We start from the raw sequence: 21185 nt of genomic DNA, 5'->3' as shown, positions 1-21185 counted from the left end.
TTCTGGTCTTGCCTCATACACCCCGAATTTTTGCTCTAGATCCCTGACGCCTTGCAGTGTCACGGCGGGCGTGCACTCAGTATGACAGATAACGAACCAACCAGGCTCTGGGCGAGAGACAGGGAAGGGTCACCTCCTAGCTAATCCCTGACCTCTTTCTCTGCACTGCTCAGCCCATCTACAGATCTTGAAGGTAGATCTGAGATGTCCCCATGCCTGGGCTGACAAAACCCTGAATTCCCTGAGATGGTGAAGTGGGAAATAGGAGCAGCCTGCTCGCACAGAACCTGGATGGGAAAGATGACACAAAACAACCAACTAGAAACAACACTTATCTTCCTGAGCTGGAGCAGACAGCCAACCTTCCTTCCTAGCTTCCAAGATCACAATAATGAATATAATCCGCTCAGGGCACTGGGCAGAGTAGCTATTTAAACTAATGACTCCACCCAGTGCACCTGATGAGGGGCGGATCCAGCACGACTCCAAAACAAACACTAAACTCGTGCTGCAATCCTGGCCGACCTCCGCACCTCGTCAGAGTGGGGCATGACATGCACTTGGCTTGGGGATTAGTTTGTCCATGCCATTCGAGTTCCTTTTCTACCCTACTTGGCTTGGTTTTTGCCCACTTATAGGCCTACCCACTCACAGGCGTGTGTTCTCAGGTGCCCCACCCTCCCTCCCTTATCTTCTCATTTCCACAGGGTATGCTCACTTATAGCCCTACCCACGATCATGGCTTAGGGCACAACAACAAGCCATTTAGTCAGGTTAGCTAAGACACGCCCAGCTGGGTTAGGTTGCTCCCATTGTTTCTCTCCCTAGGGTTCTTCGGATATCTCTTGGCAGTAGCCATGACCACAAATATATATACAGGGTGGGCCATTTATATGGATACACCTTGATAAAATGGGAATGGTTGGTGATATTAACCACCTCCGGACCGCTGTACGCACAGACGCGTCCTGGAGGTGGTTGATTCATTCCTCCTGGACGCGCCGGCGCGTCCTCTCGCGAGACGCGAGATTTCCTGTGAACGCGCGCACACAGGCGCGCGCGCTCACAGGAACGGAAGGTAAGAGAGTTGATCTCCAGCCTGCCAGCGGCGATCGTTCGCTGGCAGGCTGGAGATGTGTTTTTTTTAACCCCTAACAGGTATATTAGACGCTGTTTTGATAACAGCGTCTAATATACCTGCTACCTGGTCCTCTGGTGGTCCCATTTGTTTGGATCGACCACCAGAGGACACAGGTAGCTCAGTAAAGTCCCACCAAGCACCACTACACTACACTACACCCCCCCCCCGTCACTTATTAACCCCTTATTAGCCCCTGATCACCCCTAATCACCCCTGATCACCCCATATAGACTCCCTGATCACCCCCCTGTCATTGATTACCCCCCTGTCATTGATCAACCCCCTGTAAAGCTCCATTCAGATGTCCGCATGATTTTTACGGATCCACTGATAGATGGATCGGATCCGCAAAACGCATCCGGACGTCTGAATGAAGCCTTACAGGGGCATGATCAATGACTGTGGTTATCACCCCATATAGACTCCCTGATCACCCCCCTGTCATTGATCACCCCCCTGTCATTGATTACCCCCCTGTAAAGCTCCATTCAGACGTCCGCATGATTTTTACGGATCCACTGATAGATGGATCGGATCCGCAAAACGCATCCGGACGTCTGAATGAAGCCTTACAGGGGCATGATCAATGACTGTGGTGATCACCCCATATAGACTCCCTGATCACCCCCCTGTAAAGCTCCATTCAGATGTCCGCATGATTTTTACGGATCCACTGATAGATGGATCGGATCCGCAAAACGCATCCGGACGTCTGAATGAAGCCTTACAGGGGCATGATCAATGACTGTGGTTATCACCCCATATAGACTCCCTGATCACCCCCCTGTCATTGATTACCCCCCTGTAAAGCTCCATTCAGACGTCCGCATGATTTTTACGGATCCACTGATAGATGGATCGGATCCGCAAAACGCATCCGGACGTCTGAATGAAGCCTTACAGGGGCATGATCAATGACTGTGGTGATCACCCCATATAGACTCCCTGATCACCCCCCTGTCATTGATTACCCCCCTGTCATTGATCACCCCCCTGTCATTGATCACCCCCCTGTAAAGCTCCATTCAGACGTCCGCATGATTTTTACGGATCCACTGATGGATGGATCGGATCCGCAAAACGCATCCGGACGTCTGAATGAAGCCTTACACGGGCGTGATAAATGACTGTGGTTATCACCCCATATAGACTCCCTGATCACCCCCCTGTCATTGATCACCACCCCTGTCATTGATCACCACCCCTGTCATTGATCACCCCCCTGTCATTGATCACCCCCCTGTCATTGATCACCCCCCCTGTCATTGATCACCCCCCTGTCATTGATCACCCCCCTGTCATTGATCACCCCCCTGTCATTGATCACCCCCCCTGTAAGGCTCCATTCAGACATTTTTTTGGCCCAAGTTAGCGGAATTATTATTTTTTTTTCTTACAAAGTCTCATATTCCACTAACTTGTGACAAAAAATAAAATCTCACATGAACTCACCATACCCCTCACGGAATCCAAATGCGTAAAATTTTTTAGACATTTATATTCCAGACTTCTTCTCACGCTTTAGGGCCCCTAGAATGCCAGGGCAGTATAAATACCCCACATGTGACCCCATTTCGGAAAGAAGACACCCCCAGGTATTCCGTGAGGGGCATATTGAGTCCATGAAAGATTGAAATTTTTGTCCCAAGTTAGCGGAACGGGAGACTTTGTGAGAAAAAAAATAAAAAATATCAATTTCCGCTAACTTGTGCCAAAAAAAAAAAAATTTCTATGAACTCGCCATGCCCCTCATTGAATACCTTGGGGTGTCTTCTTTCCAAAATGGGGTCACATGTGGGGTATTTATACTGCCCTGGCATTCTAGGGGCCCCAAAGCGTGAGAAGAAGTCTGGTATCCAAATGTCTAAAAATGCCCTCCTAAAAGGAATTTGGGCCCCTTTGCGCATCTAGGCTGCAAAAAAGTGTCACACATCTGGTATCGCCGTACTCAGGAGAAGTTGGGGAATGTGTTTTGGGGTGTCTTTTTACATATACCCATGCTGGGTGAGATAAATATCTTGGTCAAATGCCAACTTTGTATAAAAAAATGGGAAAAGTTGTCTTTTGCCAAGATATTTCTCTCACCCAGCATGGGTATATGTAAAAAGACACCCCAAAACACATTCCCCAACTTCTCCCGAGTACGGAGATACCAGATGTGTGACACTTTTTTGCAGCCTAGGTGGGCAAAGGGGCCCATATTCCAAAGAGCACCTTTCGGATTTCACTGGTCATTTACCTACTTACCACACATTAGGGCCCCTGGAAAATGCCAGGGCAGTATAACTACCCCACAAGTGACCCCATTTTGGAAAGAAGACACCCCAAGGTATTCCGTGAGGGGCATGGCGAGTTCCTAGAATTTTTTATTTTTTGTCACAAGTTAGTGGAAAATGATGATTTTTTTTTTTTTTTTTTTTTCATACAAAGTCTCATATTCCACTAACTTGTGACAAAAAATAAAAACTTCCATGAACTTACTATGCCCATCAGTGAATACCTTGGGGTCTATTCTTTCCAAAATGGGGTCACTTGTGGGGTAGGTATAATGCCCTGGTATTTTAGGGGCCCAAATGTGTGGTAAGGAGTTTGAAATCAAATTCTGTAAAAAATGACCAGTGAAATCCGAAAGGTGCTCTTTGGAATATGGGCCCCTTTGCCCACCTAGGCTGCAAAAAAGTGTCACACATCTGGTATCTCCGTACTCAGGAGAAGGTGGGGAATGTGTTTTGGGGTGTCATTTTACATATACCCATGCTGGGTGAGATAAATATCTTGGTCAAATGCCAACTTTGTATAAAAAAATGGGAAAAGTTGTCTTTTGCCAAGATATTTCTCTCACCCAGCATGGGTATATGTAAAAAGACACCCCAAAACACATTCCCCAACTTCTCCTGAGTACGGAGATACCACATGTGTGGCACTTTTTTGCAGCCTAGGTGGGCAAAGGGGCCCATATTCCAAAGAGCACCTTTTGGATTTCACTGGTTATTTACCTACTTACCACACATTAGGGCCCCTGGAAAATGCCAGGGCAGTATAACTACCCCACAAGTGACCCCATTTTGGAAAGAAGACACCCCAAGGTATTCCGTGAGGGGCATGGCGAGTTCCTAGAATTTTTTATTTTTTGTCACAAGTTAGTGGAAAATGATGATTTTTTTTATATATTTTTTTTTTCATACAAAGTCTCATATTCCACTAACTTGTGACAAAAAATAAAAACTTCCATGAACTCACTATGCCCATCAGCGAATACCTTGGGGTCTCTTCTTTCCAAAATGGGGTCACTTGTGGGGTAGTTATACTGCCCTGGCATTCTAGGGGCCCAAATGTGTGGTAAGGAGTTTGAAATCAAATTCTGTAAAAAATGACGAGTGAAATCCGAAAGGTGCTCTTTGGAATATGGGCCCCTTTGCCCACCTAGGCTGCAAAAAAGTGTCACACATCTGGTATCTCCGTATTCAGGAGAAGTTGGGGAATGTGTTTTGGGGTGTCTTTTTACATATACCCATGCTGGGTGAGAGAAATATCTTGGCAAAAGACAACCTTTCCCATTTTTTTATACAAAGTTGGCATTTGACCAAGATATTTATCTCACCCAGCATGGGTATATGTAAAATATGTAAACACATTCCCCAACTTCTACTGAATACGGAGATACCAGATGTGTGACACTTTTTTGCAGCCTAGGTGGGCAAAGGGGCCCACATTCCAAAGAGCACCTTTCGGATTTCACTGGTCAGTTTTTACAGAATTTGATTTCAAACTCCTTACCACACATTTGGGCCCCTAGAATGCCAGGGCAGTATAACTACCCCACAAGTGACCCCATTTTGGAAAGAAGAGACCCCAAGGTATTTCGTGATGGGCATAGTGAGTTCATGGAAGTTTTTATTTTTTGTCACAAGTTAGTGGAATATGAGACTTTGTAAGAAAAAAAAAAAAAAAAAAAAAACATCATTTTCCGCTAACTTGTGACAAAAAATAAAAAGTTCTATGAACTCACTATCCCCATCAGCGAATACCTTAGGGTGTGTACTTTCCGAAATGGGGTCATTTGTGGGGTGTTTGTACTGTCTGGGCATTGTAGAACCTCAGGAAACATGACAGGTGCTCAGAAAGTCAGAGCTGCTTCAAAAAGCGGAAATTCACATTTTTGTACCATAGTTTGTAAACGCTATAACTTTTACCCAAACCATTTTTTTTTTACCCAAACATTTTTTTTTTATCAAAGACATGTAGAACAATAAATTTAGAGCAAAATTTATATATGGATGTCATTTTTTTTGCAAAATTTTACAACTGAAAGTGAAAAATGTCATTTTTTTGCAAAAAAATCGTTAAATTTCGATTAATAACAAAAAAAGTAAAAATGTCAGCAGCAATGAAATACCACCAAATGAAAGCTCTATTAGTGAGAAGAAAAGGAGGTAAAATTCATTTGGGTGGTAAGTTGCATGACCGAGCAATAAATGGTGAAAGTAGTGTAGGTCAGAAGTGTAAAAAGTGGCCTGGTCTTTCAGGGTGTTTAAGCACTGGGGGCTGAGGTGGTTAACTTCCTGTTTGTGGCACATTAGTATATGTGAGGGGGGAAACTTTTCAAGATGGGTGGTGACCATGGCGGCCATTTTGAATCCAACTTTAGTTTTTTCAATAGGAAGAGGGTCATGTGACACATCAAACTTATTGGGAATTTCACAAGAAAAACAATGGTGTGCTTGGTTTTAACGTAACTTTATTCTTTCATGAGTTATTTACAAGTTTCTGACCAAGACGACCAATCCACTTTCCAGGAAACTGTTCATCTAGGAATGCACGTTCCCTGAGTTTTTCCAGCCACCACATTATGGGTGTCAGGTCCGAGCATTCCTAGATGAACAGTTTCCTGGAAAGTGGATTGGTCGTCGTGGGCCAGTTGAATTGCCCCCAAGGTCTCCCGATCTGACCCCCTTAGACTTTTATCTTTGGGGTCATCTGAAGGCAATTGTCTATGCTGTGAAGATACGAGATGTGCAGCACCTGAAACTACGGATACTGGAAGCCTGTGCTAGCATTTCTCCTGCAGTGTTGCTATCAGTGTGTGAAGAGTGGGAGAAAAGGGTTGCATTGACAATCCAACACAATGGGCAGCACATTGAACACATTTTATAAGTGGTCAGAAACTTGTAAATAACTCATGAAAGAATAAAGTTATGTTAAAACCAAGCACACCATTGTTTTTCTTGTGAAATTCCCAATAAGTTTGATGTGTCACATGACCCTCTGTCACTACCAGAGCTTTGGGACGTTCTCACAGCTCTGTTTCTCCACCCCTGTGATGATGTCACTACTAGAGCTGGGAGGAGTTCTCACTACTCTGTTTACTTTTGGTTTCTTTCACCACAGCTGTCCTTCATGTGTTTGATTTTCCTCTCTTTATATCACCCCTCCTCCTATGATAGGATGTGGATTATAGTTCTCACTTCAGTTGTAGCTCTGGCTTTAGTTTCTTCACTTGTAGCTATCAGTTCACTGGACCTGTGTTCTGCTGCAGCTAGCACTCCGGATATTGCCAGCCTGTCCTTGGATCCGTCTTCTCTGCGGCTGCAACACCGTCAGCTAAGTGTGCAGACATTGTTGTGTTCCTGTTTATTTTCTGACTGGATCTGAGGTGGCCACGGTTCCCTCCATATACTGAGTAGGGCACTGGTGGCCGTGCCCCTTCCACTATTGTAGGGGTTACAGTGGTCATTAGTCTTAGGCACGTGGGCATGCCTCTTTCCGCCATTTGGATCCGGGCATGTGCTTTAGCAGAATAGGGAGAGCGTTGAGGGTCGGACAGGGGTCACCCGTTATCCTCCCTAGTTCTGGGTCCAGTCAGTAGCTCTGTACTGTGTATTACTATTGTTGCCCACATACAGCCGTGACATTATAATCCACCAAAACCGTCCTTTTTTGACATGGATCCGCTTTCTGGCCTGGTTGACCGCATGCAGGGTCTTTCTTTGGAAGTAGCGGATCTCCGTCAATCTATGACTCAGCTTCAAGCATTGGGCCCTGCTCCGGCTCATGGAGTCTGTTGCGAGCCAAAGGTCTCACTTCCGGAGACGTTCTCCGGGGGCAGTGAGAATTTTGTTCGTTTCAGAGAGGCATGCAAACTCCATTTTTGCTTGTGTCCTCACTCTTCTGGTAATCAAGAGCAGAGGGTGAGGATTGTCATCTCCCTGCTCAGGGGTAATGCTCAGACTTGGGCTTTTTCGCTGCCATCAGGGGATCCCTCCCTTCGATCCGTGGAGGGATTTTTTGTGGCCCTGGGGCAGATTTATGATGACCCGGATCGTGTTGCTCTGGCCGAATCTAACCTACGTGTTTTATGCCAGAACAAACGGTCTGCGGAGCTTTATTGTTCTGAATTTCGGAGATGGGCAGCTGATTCGGGTTGGAATGATGCTGCACTCCGGAGTCAGTTCTGTCATGGTCTCTCGGAGAGATTAAAAGATGCGTTTGCTTTCCATGAGAGACCAACGTCCTTAGAGTCTGCCATGTCATTGGCGGTACGCCTTGACAGGCGTCTAAGAGAAAGAAACGAGACCTCTCTGTCCAGCCATTGTCAGTCTAGGGGCAGTGGTGCGGACTCATTCAGTGTGCAGGGGCCTCATCCTGTCTCGCTCCCCTCTGAGAAGGAGCCCATGCAGCTAGGTCGACTTGCCCCTGATAAAAAAGGATTTAGTCCTCAGAGTATGGTCTGTTTTTGTTGTGGGGGCATAGGTCATTTGGCAAATGTTTGTCCATCTAGGAGATTCTTGAACCGTACTAAGAGCGATAATAAGAGAAAAATCTCAAAAGGTAAATCATCAAGTTCTGCTTCATCTGCTACTTTGGGCAAAGTTGATGTAGGATTTGATGCTTTTCCTCTGACCTGCAGTTCCCGTTTTCTCCTGTCTGCCAGGGTGGCGCTAGAGAGCAAAGTCATTTCTTGTGAGATTTTTGTCGATAGTGGAGCGGCCGTCAATCTTATTGACACTCAATTTGTAGCCATGCATGGTTTTCAGGTTTGCACATTAGATAAAGATATACCTGTTTTTGCTATTGACTCTGCTCCACTCTCACAGAGATCTCTGAAGGGCATTGTTCACAATATCCGGCTAGCTGTAGGTGACACTCATGTGGAGGATATATCTTGTTTTGTCCTTAACGGATTGCCTTCTCCTCTAGTTTTGGGGTTACCCTGGCTCACTAGACATAACCCCACTATTGATTGGCAAGGAAGGCAAATAAATGAGTGGAGTGACTTTTGTAGAGAGAATTGTCTCACAGCGACTTTTGCAGAGGTGTCTACTAAAACTGTGCCATCATTTCTCTCAGATTTCTCGGACGTGTTTTCCGAGAGCGGTGTTCAGGAGCTACCTCCTCACCGGGAGTTTGACTGTCCCATTAACCTCATTCCCGGCGCCAAGCTGCCAAAAGCACGCCTCTACAATCTCTCACAACCGGAAAGAATCGCTATGCGAACTTACATCTCCGAGAGTCTCGAAAAGGGGCATATTCGTCCCTCAAAGTCACCTGTGGCCGCGGGTTTTTTTTTTGTTAAAAAGAAAGATGGCTCTCTGAGACCTTGCCTAGATTTTAGGGAGCTGAACCGTATCACGATTCGCGATCCCTATCCCCTTCCTCTGATCCCGGACCTCTTCAATCAAATTGTTGGGGCCAAGGTGTTTTCCAAATTGGATTTGAGAGGCGCGTACAACCTGGTCAGGGTCAGAGAGGGGGATGAATGGAAAACGGCCTTTAATACCCCTGACGGGCATTTCGAGAATCTCGTTATGCCTTTCGGCCTGATGAATGCTCCGGCCGTCTTTCAGCATTTTGTTAATAGTATTTTCTATCATTTAATGGGGAAATTTGTATTGGTGTATCTTGATGATATTTTGATTTTTTCCCCTGATGTTCAGACCCATCAGGATCATCTTTTTCAGGTTCTGCAGATTCTGCGGGAAAATAAATTGTACGCCAAGCTGGAGAAATGTCTTTTTATGGTATCGGAGATTCAATTTCTGGGTTTTCTCCTCTCTGCTTCTGGTTTTCGCATGGATCCCGAGAAGGTCCGTGCTGTACTTGAGTGGGAGCTTCCTGAGAATCAGAAGGCATTGATGCGCTTTCTGGGTTTTGCGAACTATTACAGAAAGTTCATTTTGAATTATTCCTCTGTTGTCAAACCCCTCACTGACATGACAAAAAAGGGGGCAGATTTTTCCTCTTGGTCGGAGGAGGCGCTTGCAGCCTTTTCTAAGATTAAAGAGAATTTTGCGTCTGCTCCCGTCTTGGTGCATCCCGATGTTTCCTTACCTTTTATTGTTGAGGTGGATGCTTCCGAGGTGGGTGTGGGTGCGGTTTTGTCCCAGGGCCCTTCCCCTGCCAAGTGGCGACCCTGTGCCTTTTTCTCTAAAAAACTCTCCCCGGCAGAGAGAAACTATGATGTGGGCGATAGGGAGTTGTTGGCCATCAAGTTGGCTTTCGAGGAATGGCGCCATTGGTTGGAGGGGGCCAGGCACCCTATCACCGTTTTTACCGACCATAAGAATCTGGCATACTTGGAGTCGGCCAGGCGTATGAATCCGAGACAGGCCAGATGGTCTCTGTTCTTCTCCAGATTCAATTTTGTTGTTACATTCCGACCTGGGATAAAAAATGTGAAGGCTGATGCTCTCTCTCGCTGTTTTCCGGGAGGAGGAAACTCCGAGGACCCGGGTCCCATTTTGGCGGAGGGGGTAGTTGTTTCTGCTCTATATTCTGATTTGGAGGCCGAGGTCCAGGCTGCCCAGACTGAGACACCTGCCCGTTGTCCTTCTGGGAAGTTGTTCGTGCCTCCTGAGCTACGTCACAAACTCTTTAAGGAGCATCATGATACGGTTCTTGCTGGTCACCCCGGGAGTAGAGCCACGGTGGATCTCATTGCTCGGAGATTTTGGTGGCCGGCTCTTCGTAAGTCGGTGGAGGGTTTTGTGGCTGCTTGTGAGACGTGCGCTCGCGCTAAGGTCCCTCGTTCACGGCCTTCAGGTTCCCTTTTCCCGTTACCCATTCCTTCCCGTCCTTGGACACACCTGTCCATGGACTTTATCACGGATCTTCCTCGTTCCTCGGGGAAGTCGGTGATCCTGGTGGTGGTGGACCGTTTTAGCAAGATGGCTCATTTCGTACCTTTCCCTGGTTTACCTAATGCTAAAACGTTGGCGCAAGCTTTTGTCGACCATATTGTTAAATTGCACGGCATTCCCTCTGATATTGTTTCCGATAGAGGCACGCAGTTTGTGTCCAGGTTCTGGAAGGCTTTCTGTTCTCGCCTGGGGGTTCGGCTGTCCTTCTCTTCTGCTTTTCATCCGCAGTCGAATGGTCAGACTGAGCGCCTCAATCAGAATCTGGAGACATATTTGCGCTGTTTTGTTTCAGAGAACCAGGAGGATTGGTGTTCATTTCTCCCTCTTGCTGAGTTTGCTCTGAACAACCGTCGTCAGGAATCTTCTGATAAGTCACCATTCTTTGGTGCATATGGGTTCCATCCACAGTTTGGGACATTCTCAGGAGGTGCTCTTTCTGGTTTACCTGAGGAGGAGAGATTTTCCTCGTCTTTGTCTACCATTTGGCAAAAGATTCAGGGTAATCTTAAAAAGATGAGTGAGAGGTATAAGCGTGTGGCTGATAAGAGACGTGTGCCTGGTCCGGACCTGAATGTGGGTGATCTGGTGTGGTTGTCTACTAGAAACATTAAGTTGAAGGTTCCCTCCTGGAAATTGGGTCCCAAGTTTATTGGGCCTTATAAAATCTTGTCAGTCATCAATCCTGTTGCCTTCCGTCTTGATCTTCCACGGGTTTGGAAGATACATAATGTATTTCACAGATCTCTCTTAAAACCATATGTCCAGCCCACGGTACCCTCCTCTTTGCCTCCTCCTCCGATTTTGGTTGATGGCAATCTGGAGTTTGAGGTTTCCAGAATTGTGGACTCTCGCATGGTCCGCGGTTCTCTTCAGTACCTCGTTCATTGGAAGGGTTATGGTCCTGAGGAGAGGATGTGGGTTCCGGTGTCGGACATTAAAGCCACTCGCCTCATCAGGGCATTTCATAGGGCTCATCCTGAGAAGGTGGGTCCTGGGTGTCCGGAGTCCACCCGTAGAGGGGGGGGGGTACTGTCACTACCAGAGCTTTGGGACGTTCTCACAGCTCTGTTTCTCCACCCCTGTGATGATGTCACTACTAGAGCTGGGAGGAGTTCTCACTACTCTGTTTACTTTTGGTTTCTTTCACCACAGCTGTCCTTCATGTGTTTGATTTTCCTCTCTTTATATCACCCCTCCTCCTATGATAGGATGTGGATTATAGTTCTCACTTCAGTTGTAGCTCTGGCTTTAGTTTCTTCACTTGTAGCTATCAGTTCACTGGACCTGTGTTCTGCTGCAGCTAGCACTCCGGATATTGCCAGCCTGTCCTTGGATCCGTCTTCTCTGCGGCTGCAACACCGTCAGCTAAGTGTGCAGACATTGTTGTGTTCCTGTTTATTTTCTGACTGGATCTGAGGTGGCCACGGTTCCCTCCATATACTGAGTAGGGCACTGGTGGCCGTGCCCCTTCCACTATTGTAGGGGTTACAGTGGTCATTAGTCTTAGGCACGTGGGCATGCCTCTTTCCGCCATTTGGATCCGGGCATGTGCTTTAGCAGAATAGGGAGAGCGTTGAGGGTCGGACAGGGGTCACCCGTTATCCTCCCTAGTTCTGGGTCCAGTCAGTAGCTCTGTACTGTGTATTACTATTGTTGCCCACATACAGCCGTGACATTATAATCCACCAAAACCGTCCTTTTTTGACATGGATCCGCTTTCTGGCCTGGTTGACCGCATGCAGGGTCTTTCTTTGGAAGTAGCGGATCTCCGTCAATCTATGACTCAGCTTCAAGCATTGGGCCCTGCTCCGGCTCATGGAGTCTGTTGCGAGCCAAAGGTCTCACTTCCGGAGACGTTCTCCGGGGGCAGTGAGAATTTTGTTCGTTTCAGAGAGGCATGCAAACTCCATTTTTGCTTGTGTCCTCACTCTTCTGGTAATCAAGAGCAGAGGGTGAGGATTGTCATCTCCCTGCTCAGGGGTAATGCTCAGACTTGGGCTTTTTCGCTGCCATCAGGGGATCCCTCCCTTCGATCCGTGGAGGGATTTTTTGTGGCCCTGGGGCAGATTTATGATGACCCGGATCGTGTTGCTCTGGCCGAATCTAACCTACGTGTTTTATGCCAGAACAAACGGTCTGCGGAGCTTTATTGTTCTGAATTTCGGAGATGGGCAGCTGATTCGGGTTGGAATGATGCTGCACTCCGGAGTCAGTTCTGTCATGGTCTCTCGGAGAGATTAAAAGATGCGTTTGCTTTCCATGAGAGACCAACGTCCTTAGAGTCTGCCATGTCATTGGCGGTACGCCTTGACAGGCGTCTAAGAGAAAGAAACGAGACCTCTCTGTCCAGCCATTGTCAGTCTAGGGGCAGTGGTGCGGACTCATTCAGTGTGCAGGGGCCTCATCCTGTCTCGCTCCCCTCTGAGAAGGAGCCCATGCAGCTAGGTCGACTTGCCCCTGATAAAAAAGGATTTAGTCCTCAGAGTATGGTCTGTTTTTGTTGTGGGGGCATAGGTCATTTGGCAAATGTTTGTCCATCTAGGAGATTCTTGAACCGTACTAAGAGCGATAATAAGAGAAAAATCTCAAAAGGTAAATCATCAAGTTCTGCTTCATCTGCTACTTTGGGCAAAGTTGATGTAGGATTTGATGCTTTTCCTCTGACCTGCAGTTCCCGTTTTCTCCTGTCTGCCAGGGTGGCGCTAGAGAGCAAAGTCATTTCTTGTGAGATTTTTGTCGATAGTGGAGCGGCCGTCAATCTTATTGACACTCAATTTGTAGCCATGCATGGTTTTCAGGTTTGCACATTAGATAAAGATATACCTGTTTTTGCTATTGACTCTGCTCCACTCTCACAGAGATCTCTGAAGGGCATTGTTCACAATATCCGGCTAGCTGTAGGTGACACTCATGTGGAGGATATATCTTGTTTTGTCCTTAACGGATTGCCTTCTCCTCTAGTTTTGGGGTTACCCTGGCTCACTAGACATAACCCCACTATTGATTGGCAAGGAAGGCAAATAAATGAGTGGAGTGACTTTTGTAGAGAGAATTGTCTCACAGCGACTTTTGCAGAGGTGTCTACTAAAACTGTGCCATCATTTCTCTCAGATTTCTCGGACGTGTTTTCCGAGAGCGGTGTTCAGGAGCTACCTCCTCACCGGGAGTTTGACTGTCCCATTAACCTCATTCCCGGCGCCAAGCTGCCAAAAGCACGCCTCTACAATCTCTCACAACCGGAAAGAATCGCTATGCGAACTTACATCTCCGAGAGTCTCGAAAAGGGGCATATTCGTCCCTCAAAGTCACCTGTGGCCGCGGGTTTTTTTTTTGTTAAAAAGAAAGATGGCTCTCTGAGACCTTGCCTAGATTTTAGGGAGCTGAACCGTATCACGATTCGCGATCCCTATCCCCTTCCTCTGATCCCGGACCTCTTCAATCAAATTGTTGGGGCCAAGGTGTTTTCCAAATTGGATTTGAGAGGCGCGTACAACCTGGTCTTTCACCACAGCTGTCCTTCATGTGTTTGATTTTCCTCTCTTTATATCACCCCTCCTCCTATGATAGGATGTGGATTATAGTTCTCACTTCAGTTGTAGCTCTGGCTTTAGTTTCTTCACTTGTAGCTATCAGTTCACTGGACCTGTGTTCTGCTGCAGCTAGCACTCCGGATATTGCCAGCCTGTCCTTGGATCCGTCTTCTCTGCGGCTGCAACACCGTCAGCTAAGTGTGCAGACATTGTTGTGTTCCTGTTTATTTTCTGACTGGATCTGAGGTGGCCACGGTTCCCTCCATATACTGAGTAGGGCACTGGTGGCCGTGCCCCTTCCACTATTGTAGGGGTTACAGTGGTCATTAGTCTTAGGCACGTGGGCATGCCTCTTTCCGCCATTTGGATCCGGGCATGTGCTTTAGCAGAATAGGGAGAGCGTTGAGGGTCGGACAGGGGTCACCCGTTATCCTCCCTAGTTCTGGGTCCAGTCAGTAGCTCTGTACTGTGTATTACTATTGTTGCCCACATACAGCCGTGACACCCTCTTCCTATTGAAAAAACTAAAGTTGGATTCAAAATGGCCAACTTCAAAATGGCCGCCATGGTCACCACCCATCTTGAAAAGTTTCCCCCCTCACATATACTAATGTGCCACAAACAGGAAGTTAATATCACCAACCATTCCCATTTTATTAAGGTATATCCATATAAATGGCCCACCCTGTATATATATCAGGGACATGCACACATAGGGCTCAAAGGGGGCTTGAGCCCCTGTACCCTTCTGTCCCTGCCCCTTTAATGCACCGGCACTCCAGAGCGAACTGTGAGAGAGTGAGAGCTGTAAGAGAAAGGACCTTACATGACATCATCACCATGTGACCAGTAACATAGCAATATTACTGGTCACATGGCTATGAGATAATCAAAGGTCCTTTATTTTTTCCAGGACTCAGTGTAGCTGCAGCCTGCAGGAGAAAGGTAGGTAACGTGGGTCGGCAGCACTCTGCTATCACAGGCACTGGCCGACTGTCTGCAGAGTAGGAAGTTCAGGGATGGCTGCTCAGCAGCGTATGTAGAGGGGAGAGAGTCTGTCAGCGCTGGAGAGGTGGATGTGACTACTGGGGAGGGTCTGAGGATTGTATGCTGGGGGAGGCTGTGTGGGATTATATACTGGGGGGAGGCTGTGTGGTAAAATATACTGGGGGGCTTCTGTACGAGATTATATACTGGGGCTGGGGGGCCTGCTGTATGGAATTATATACTGGGGGAGGCTGTGTGGGATTATATACTGGAGGGTTGCTGTATGAGATTATATACTGGGGGCTGTTGTATGAGATTATATACTGGGGGGCTGCTGTGTGGGATTATATGCTGGGGGACTGCTGTGTGGGATTAAATACTGGGGGGCTGCTGTTTGGGATGATACTGGGTGCTATACTGCCCTACTGTATATTGTGGGGTGCTGTTTATTGTGGGGTGCTGTATACTTGGTGCTATACTGCTCTACTGTATATTGTGGGGTGCTGTATATTGTGGAGTGCTGTATACTGTGTTCTGTGAGGTGCTATACTGCTATACTGTATACTGTTGGGTGCTATACTGTATGCTATAGGCTGCTATACTGTGGGGTGCTGTATACTATAGGGTGCTATACTGCATACTGTGGGGTGCTGTATACTATAGCGTGCTATACTGCATACTGTGGGGTGGTGTATACTATAGGGTCAGTGGTGTTGCTATAGGGGGGCAAGGGGTGGCAATTGCCCCCCCCCCCCCAGATCATTCCTTGACCCCCCGGGTGCCCACCCTGCTGATTCGCTAATCGCTGCTGCCTGCGCCCGGCCGGCCGTCCCCCTACTGACTCAGTGATTCAAGTTAAAGTACACACACTACAGAACACAGATACATACACAGTCTCAGACATGAGTCACATGACAGATGGGGGTGGTGTAACATCCCAGAGTTATGTTACGAAACTCTTTTACCCCGCTAAAACCTGTTAAGTGTATCTGCATTGTCATCTAATGTAATTTTACATCACATCCTCACAAATGTGCATTGAAACCCTTGTTAAATGTATTTGCTGTAATTTTCATGTTCACCAGCAGGTGGCAACAATGTGTTTAGAAGGGACTTAGTTCAGTTAAAGGGTTTCTATCACTTCGTATGACATAATTAGCTGTCAGACACTAGCGATCTGCTAGTGTCTGCTCTGGCCAACCATCCTACTATAATCACTTGTGGGGCAGCGGTTTTGCTAAAAAACTAACTTTTATAAATATGCTAATGAGCCTCTAGGTGCTATGTGGGCGTCATTAGCACCTAGAGGCTCCGTCTACCTTCATACACAGCCACCGCCCAGCGCGTCCCTCCAGCCCGCCCATGTCCTCCTCCGTGTGACGCAGCGGCCGAATTCTCGCGCATGCGCCGTGCGCGGCTGTATTCGGCGCATTTGAGATGTCTGAGCTCGGAGCGGTCAGACATTCAATGCGCATGCGCGGATGTATTCGGCGCATGCGCATTGAATGTCTGACCGCTCCGAGCTCAGACATCTCAAATGCGCCGAATACAGCCGCGCACGGCGCATGCGCGAGAATTCGGCCGCTGCGTCACACGGAGGAGGACATGGGCGGGCTGGAGGGATGCGCTGGGCGGCGACTGTTTATGAAGGTAGACGGAGCCTCTAGGTGCTAATGACGCCCACATAGCACCTAGAGGCTCATTAGCATATTTATAAAAGTTAGTTTTTTAGCAAAACCGCTGCCCCACAAGTGATTATAGTAGGATGGTTGGCCAGAGCAGACACTAGCAGATCGCTAGTGTCTGACAGCTAATTATGTCATACGAAGTGATAGAAACCCTTTAAGCATATCTAGACTGGAATAGGACATTCCGGTTTAGCTCCCCCCTTTTTGAGGAGGTGTGGAATGTTCCCACATCCTGCCTCATGGGTGGGGAAGGAAGTTCAGTTAGTGTGCCAGCCACCCCGGCTAGGGGAAGGCTGTGCTGGTAGGAGCTCCCAGTTCTAGGGATCCCAACCCAGGATCGTGTCTCGGCTGAGACCGAAGATCTTCATTCCCAGTCTGAGCCCTTCAGCCTCAGCTGGTGACAAGCAAGCAGACTACAGACAGAGCAGAAGATAGATCTGCCAGTTCTACTAGACATATGTCAAGAAGCAGAATAGATATAGATTTCAGCCACATATTGCCAATACTTGCTGGGACCAAAGACTATTGCTGTACTCATATGGATTTATGCTGCACCCCTTCAGTAAAGACAAGTTGGATCATATTTCCTGTCTGGATCTCATTCATTCCTCAATTACTCCTACTGACCACACTCAATTTATTGCAAGTGAGCCAGGATCCAGGAGTCCAGCCGTACCAAGGTAGGAGACACATATAGAAACCACGGCACTCGATATGTTTCAAAGTTAGTTTTTTTTTATTTATTGTCCATCCCAAATGGATCTTTTGTAAATGCAATGGCCAACGTTTCGGTCCACTAGGACCTTGATCACGGCCTAAAAAATATATAGGTACAACATATTTTAGTATCTCATAGGTACAGTATCAATGGACAATAATTGGTACAGAAAAATGTCAAAACAAGACAAAATATTAGACAAAATGTTAAAGCTTCAATAGATGTCTATCGCAAGTATATGGATAGATGTGCCATATAAGGGCAGGTTGGATAATACTTGGCAAGACGTGGAAGTAGTCATTGTCTTTGTTTTAAAGGTTATTGTGAAACCTGTATATAGAAGGGTCATAAGATATGCAATAAGTAGAGGTTACTATATTGCTGCAGTAGACGGTGTAGGTTGAGACAGAAAATACTTATATGGTCACAGAGTATGTTCACTGGCTAACCTATAGGAAAAACCAACAAAGTTATCGTAACAGAGGAGTTGCAGGTATATAGATGCAATATTTTGTCCCAGTGTCATATGTTGACACTATATAGGTAGATAGATAGAGAGTCTTATTGTGGGGAGTAGTGTAATCGTATCTGCTGGATGAGCCTGGAGATGGTGAGAGCCATATTTATGCAGCTATATACTAGTATACATTGTGGCCAGGGTTCACAGCACTGAGTGATAGGGATCAGTGACAGGCAAAGGGTCATGGATCGTACTCATAAGCATATAAGAAGAGAGAGAGGCTGAGAGCAATGCGCATAGCATAATAATACATAATACAGCATATCATAGTAACAGACCTTGATGCAGGAGATCGGAGGTATCGGGAGGACCTGGTGTTTCCGCGCTATTCGCGGGTTTAAATAGGGAGATGAGGAAGGTCTGCGCAAGCGCCGGCGTCTCTCGGCCATTGCCGAGGTATCGCGAGAACATTGACGTCACTCGCGCGTGCGTAGTGGTTCATGTTGTCAGGTTAAACAGAGCCAGGACTCGCTTTACATTGCGCATGCGCTTTGAAGTGGAGAAGCGTATCTGCTGGAAATCACTGCTGTTCTAGACACTGTACCATATGCTATATATGTTTTGCTATATATATTTTGTACAATATTATCAGCTCTATGATATATGCTATATACTAAGTATGAAGGTCTATAAAGGCAACTATTAATAAACACTCTTTTATATGATGGTATACTACCTGTATTGTTGAGACTATGGGGGTCATTTTGTCTGTGGAGATAGGAGAAAAGAAAGTTAGAATTATATGATATAGAAACCTGCATATAATCAAGACAAGTAAATAATTAATGGCATATAGATGGATATCCGAATAGACTTATTACGCTATAGTCTATTTAACCATATAGATACTGAGTGTAGAGAAAAGAACATATAAACGTCAAATCCAAGGAGTAAGGTTCCCATTAGTTCCTTTGAAGAAAAAATGTATATAGAAATTAAATGCGGAAATCAAAGTCCCTGTTCATTCCATGAGGGAAAAGAGTCTTTAGTTCGAAGATCCAGAAGGCCTCCCGTTCTTTGAGACGAGCGATTCTATTACCTCCACGTCGCGTTTGTGGCACATGTTCTAGCACCTGGAATTGGAGCTGGTTGATTTGATGTTTATTTGATATGAAGTGATATGGGACCGGGAGTTCTGTTCTATTGCATCGGATGTCAGACTTGTGTTTGGATATACGGTCACGTACGCATTGGGTCGTTTCGCCTACGTATGCCAGGCCGCATGAGCATTTAATGAGATACACCACAAAGGACGAGTTGCAAGTATGAAAATCTCTTGCTTGATAAATTTTGCCCGAGTGAGGATGTGTAATCCTATTTCCCTTAATGACATTGGTGCACTGGGCACAATGTAGGCATGGGTAGGTGCCTGTCTTGCGGGGGGCCAGAGTGGTTTGTCGTATTTGTGGTAGGGATGAGCCAACATCTGCATGTACCAATTTATCTTTGAGATTGGTGGGGCGTTTGTAGCACATACGGATTGGATTGCTGAACTCGGACACTTTGGGATATGACCGTTCTAATATGGACCAATGTTTTTTAATTATGTTTTGGATCTTTGATACAAAAGGGTGATAAGTGGTTACGAAAGGAATACGTGGGGAGACTGCGGGTCTGGTGGAGCATGGATGAATTTGTTGGGCTAGGGTCAGTTCATCTTCTAGTAATCTAGTGGGGTAGCCTCTATCCGTGAATTTGCTTGCCATTTCTTGGAGGCGTTGTTCGCAGAGTGAAGGGTCAGCTACTATTCTGGTTACTCGTGTGAACTGAGATCGTGGTAAGGATTGCTTGGTATTGCGGGGGTGACAGCTGGAATAATGGAGCAGTGTGTTGCGGTCAGTAGGTTTTCTGAAAAGGTCAGTGGTTAATGAGCCGGTTGGAGTCTTGACTACCAATGTATCTAAAAAGCTTATCCTATTTGAGTCTGTGTGGGAGGTAAAAGAGAGATCCGGGTCTTGTTTGTTAATATGGTCAATAAACTGTGAGAGTGAGTCCCTATCACCAGTCCAAATGCAGAAAATGTCGTCGATGTATCGATGCCAGGTTAGTGCAAACTGTTGAAAAAAAGGGTTGGAGTAGACATAGTCCTCCTCAAATTTTGCCATAAAGGCATTTGCGTAGGGTGGCGCCACGTTGGCCCCCATTGTTGTCCCCCGTTTCTGTATATAGAATTCATCCCCAAACATGAAATAATTGTTGTGTAAAACTAGTCTCAGAAGTGTAAGGCAAACTAGGCACAATCGATAAACCGACCTATACTTTTCTCCTCAATGAACATCCAGTCACTCCTGTCCTCTACACACTACCTAAGATACATAAAAATCTAATGGATCCTCCAGGCAGACCCATAGTAGCATCTACCGACTCAATCCTCTCCCCACTTTCCATCTTTCTAGAAAAAATACTCACACCACTAATCAAAAATACCCGCTCCTTTCTACTTGATACAACCCACTTTCTATCCACCATTTCCTCATTACAAAATATACCCGACAATAGCCTATTAGTGACACTAGACGTAAATAGTCTCTATACTACCATCACCCATGAAAGAGGAATTACAGCTGTCTCCTGTCTTCTCTCAGCCTCCAACTATACACCCAGTGCACAAACTTTTTGCCTTACACTTCTGAGACTAGTTTTACACAACAATTATTTCATGTTTGGGGATGAATTCTATATACAGAAACGGGCGACAGCAATGGGGGCCAACGTGGCGCCACCCTACGCAAATGCCTTTATGGCAAAATTTGAGGAGGACCATGTCTACTCCAACCCTTTTTTTCAACAGTTTGCACTAACCTGGCATCGATACATCGACGACATTTTCTGCATTTGGACTGGTGATAGGGACTCACTCTCACAGTTTATTGACCATATTAACAAACAAGACGCGGATCTCTCTTTTACCTCCCACACAGACTCAAATAGGATAAGCTTTTTAGATACATTGGTAGTCAAGACTCCAACCGGCTCATTAACCACTGACCTTTTCAGAAAACCTACTGACCGCAACACACTGCTCCATTATTCCAGCTGTCACCCCCGCAATACCAAGCAATCCTTACCACGATCTCAGTTCACACGAGTAACCAGAATAGTAGCTGACCCTTCACTCTGCGAACAACGCCTCCAAGAAATGGCAAGCAAATTCACGGATAGAGGCTACCCCACTAGATTACTAGAAGATGAACTGACCCTAGCCCAACAAATTCATCCATGCTCCACCAGACCCGCAGTCTCCCCACGTATTTCTTTCGTAACCACTTATCACCCTTTTGTATCAAAGATCCAAAACATAATTAAAAAACATTGGTCCATATTAGAACGGTCATATCCCAAAGTGTCCGAGTTCAGCAATCCAATCCGTATGTGCTACAAACGCCCCACCAATCTCAAAGATAAATTGGTACATGCAGATGTTGGCTCATCCCTACCACAAATACGACAAACCACTCTGGCCC

The sequence above is a fragment of the Bufo bufo genome, chromosome 3, assembly GCF_905171765.1.
Source record: "Bufo bufo chromosome 3, aBufBuf1.1, whole genome shotgun sequence".
Taxonomy (NCBI): Eukaryota; Metazoa; Chordata; class Amphibia; order Anura; family Bufonidae; genus Bufo; species Bufo bufo.
Note: the sequence above shows the minus strand (reverse complement) of the source record.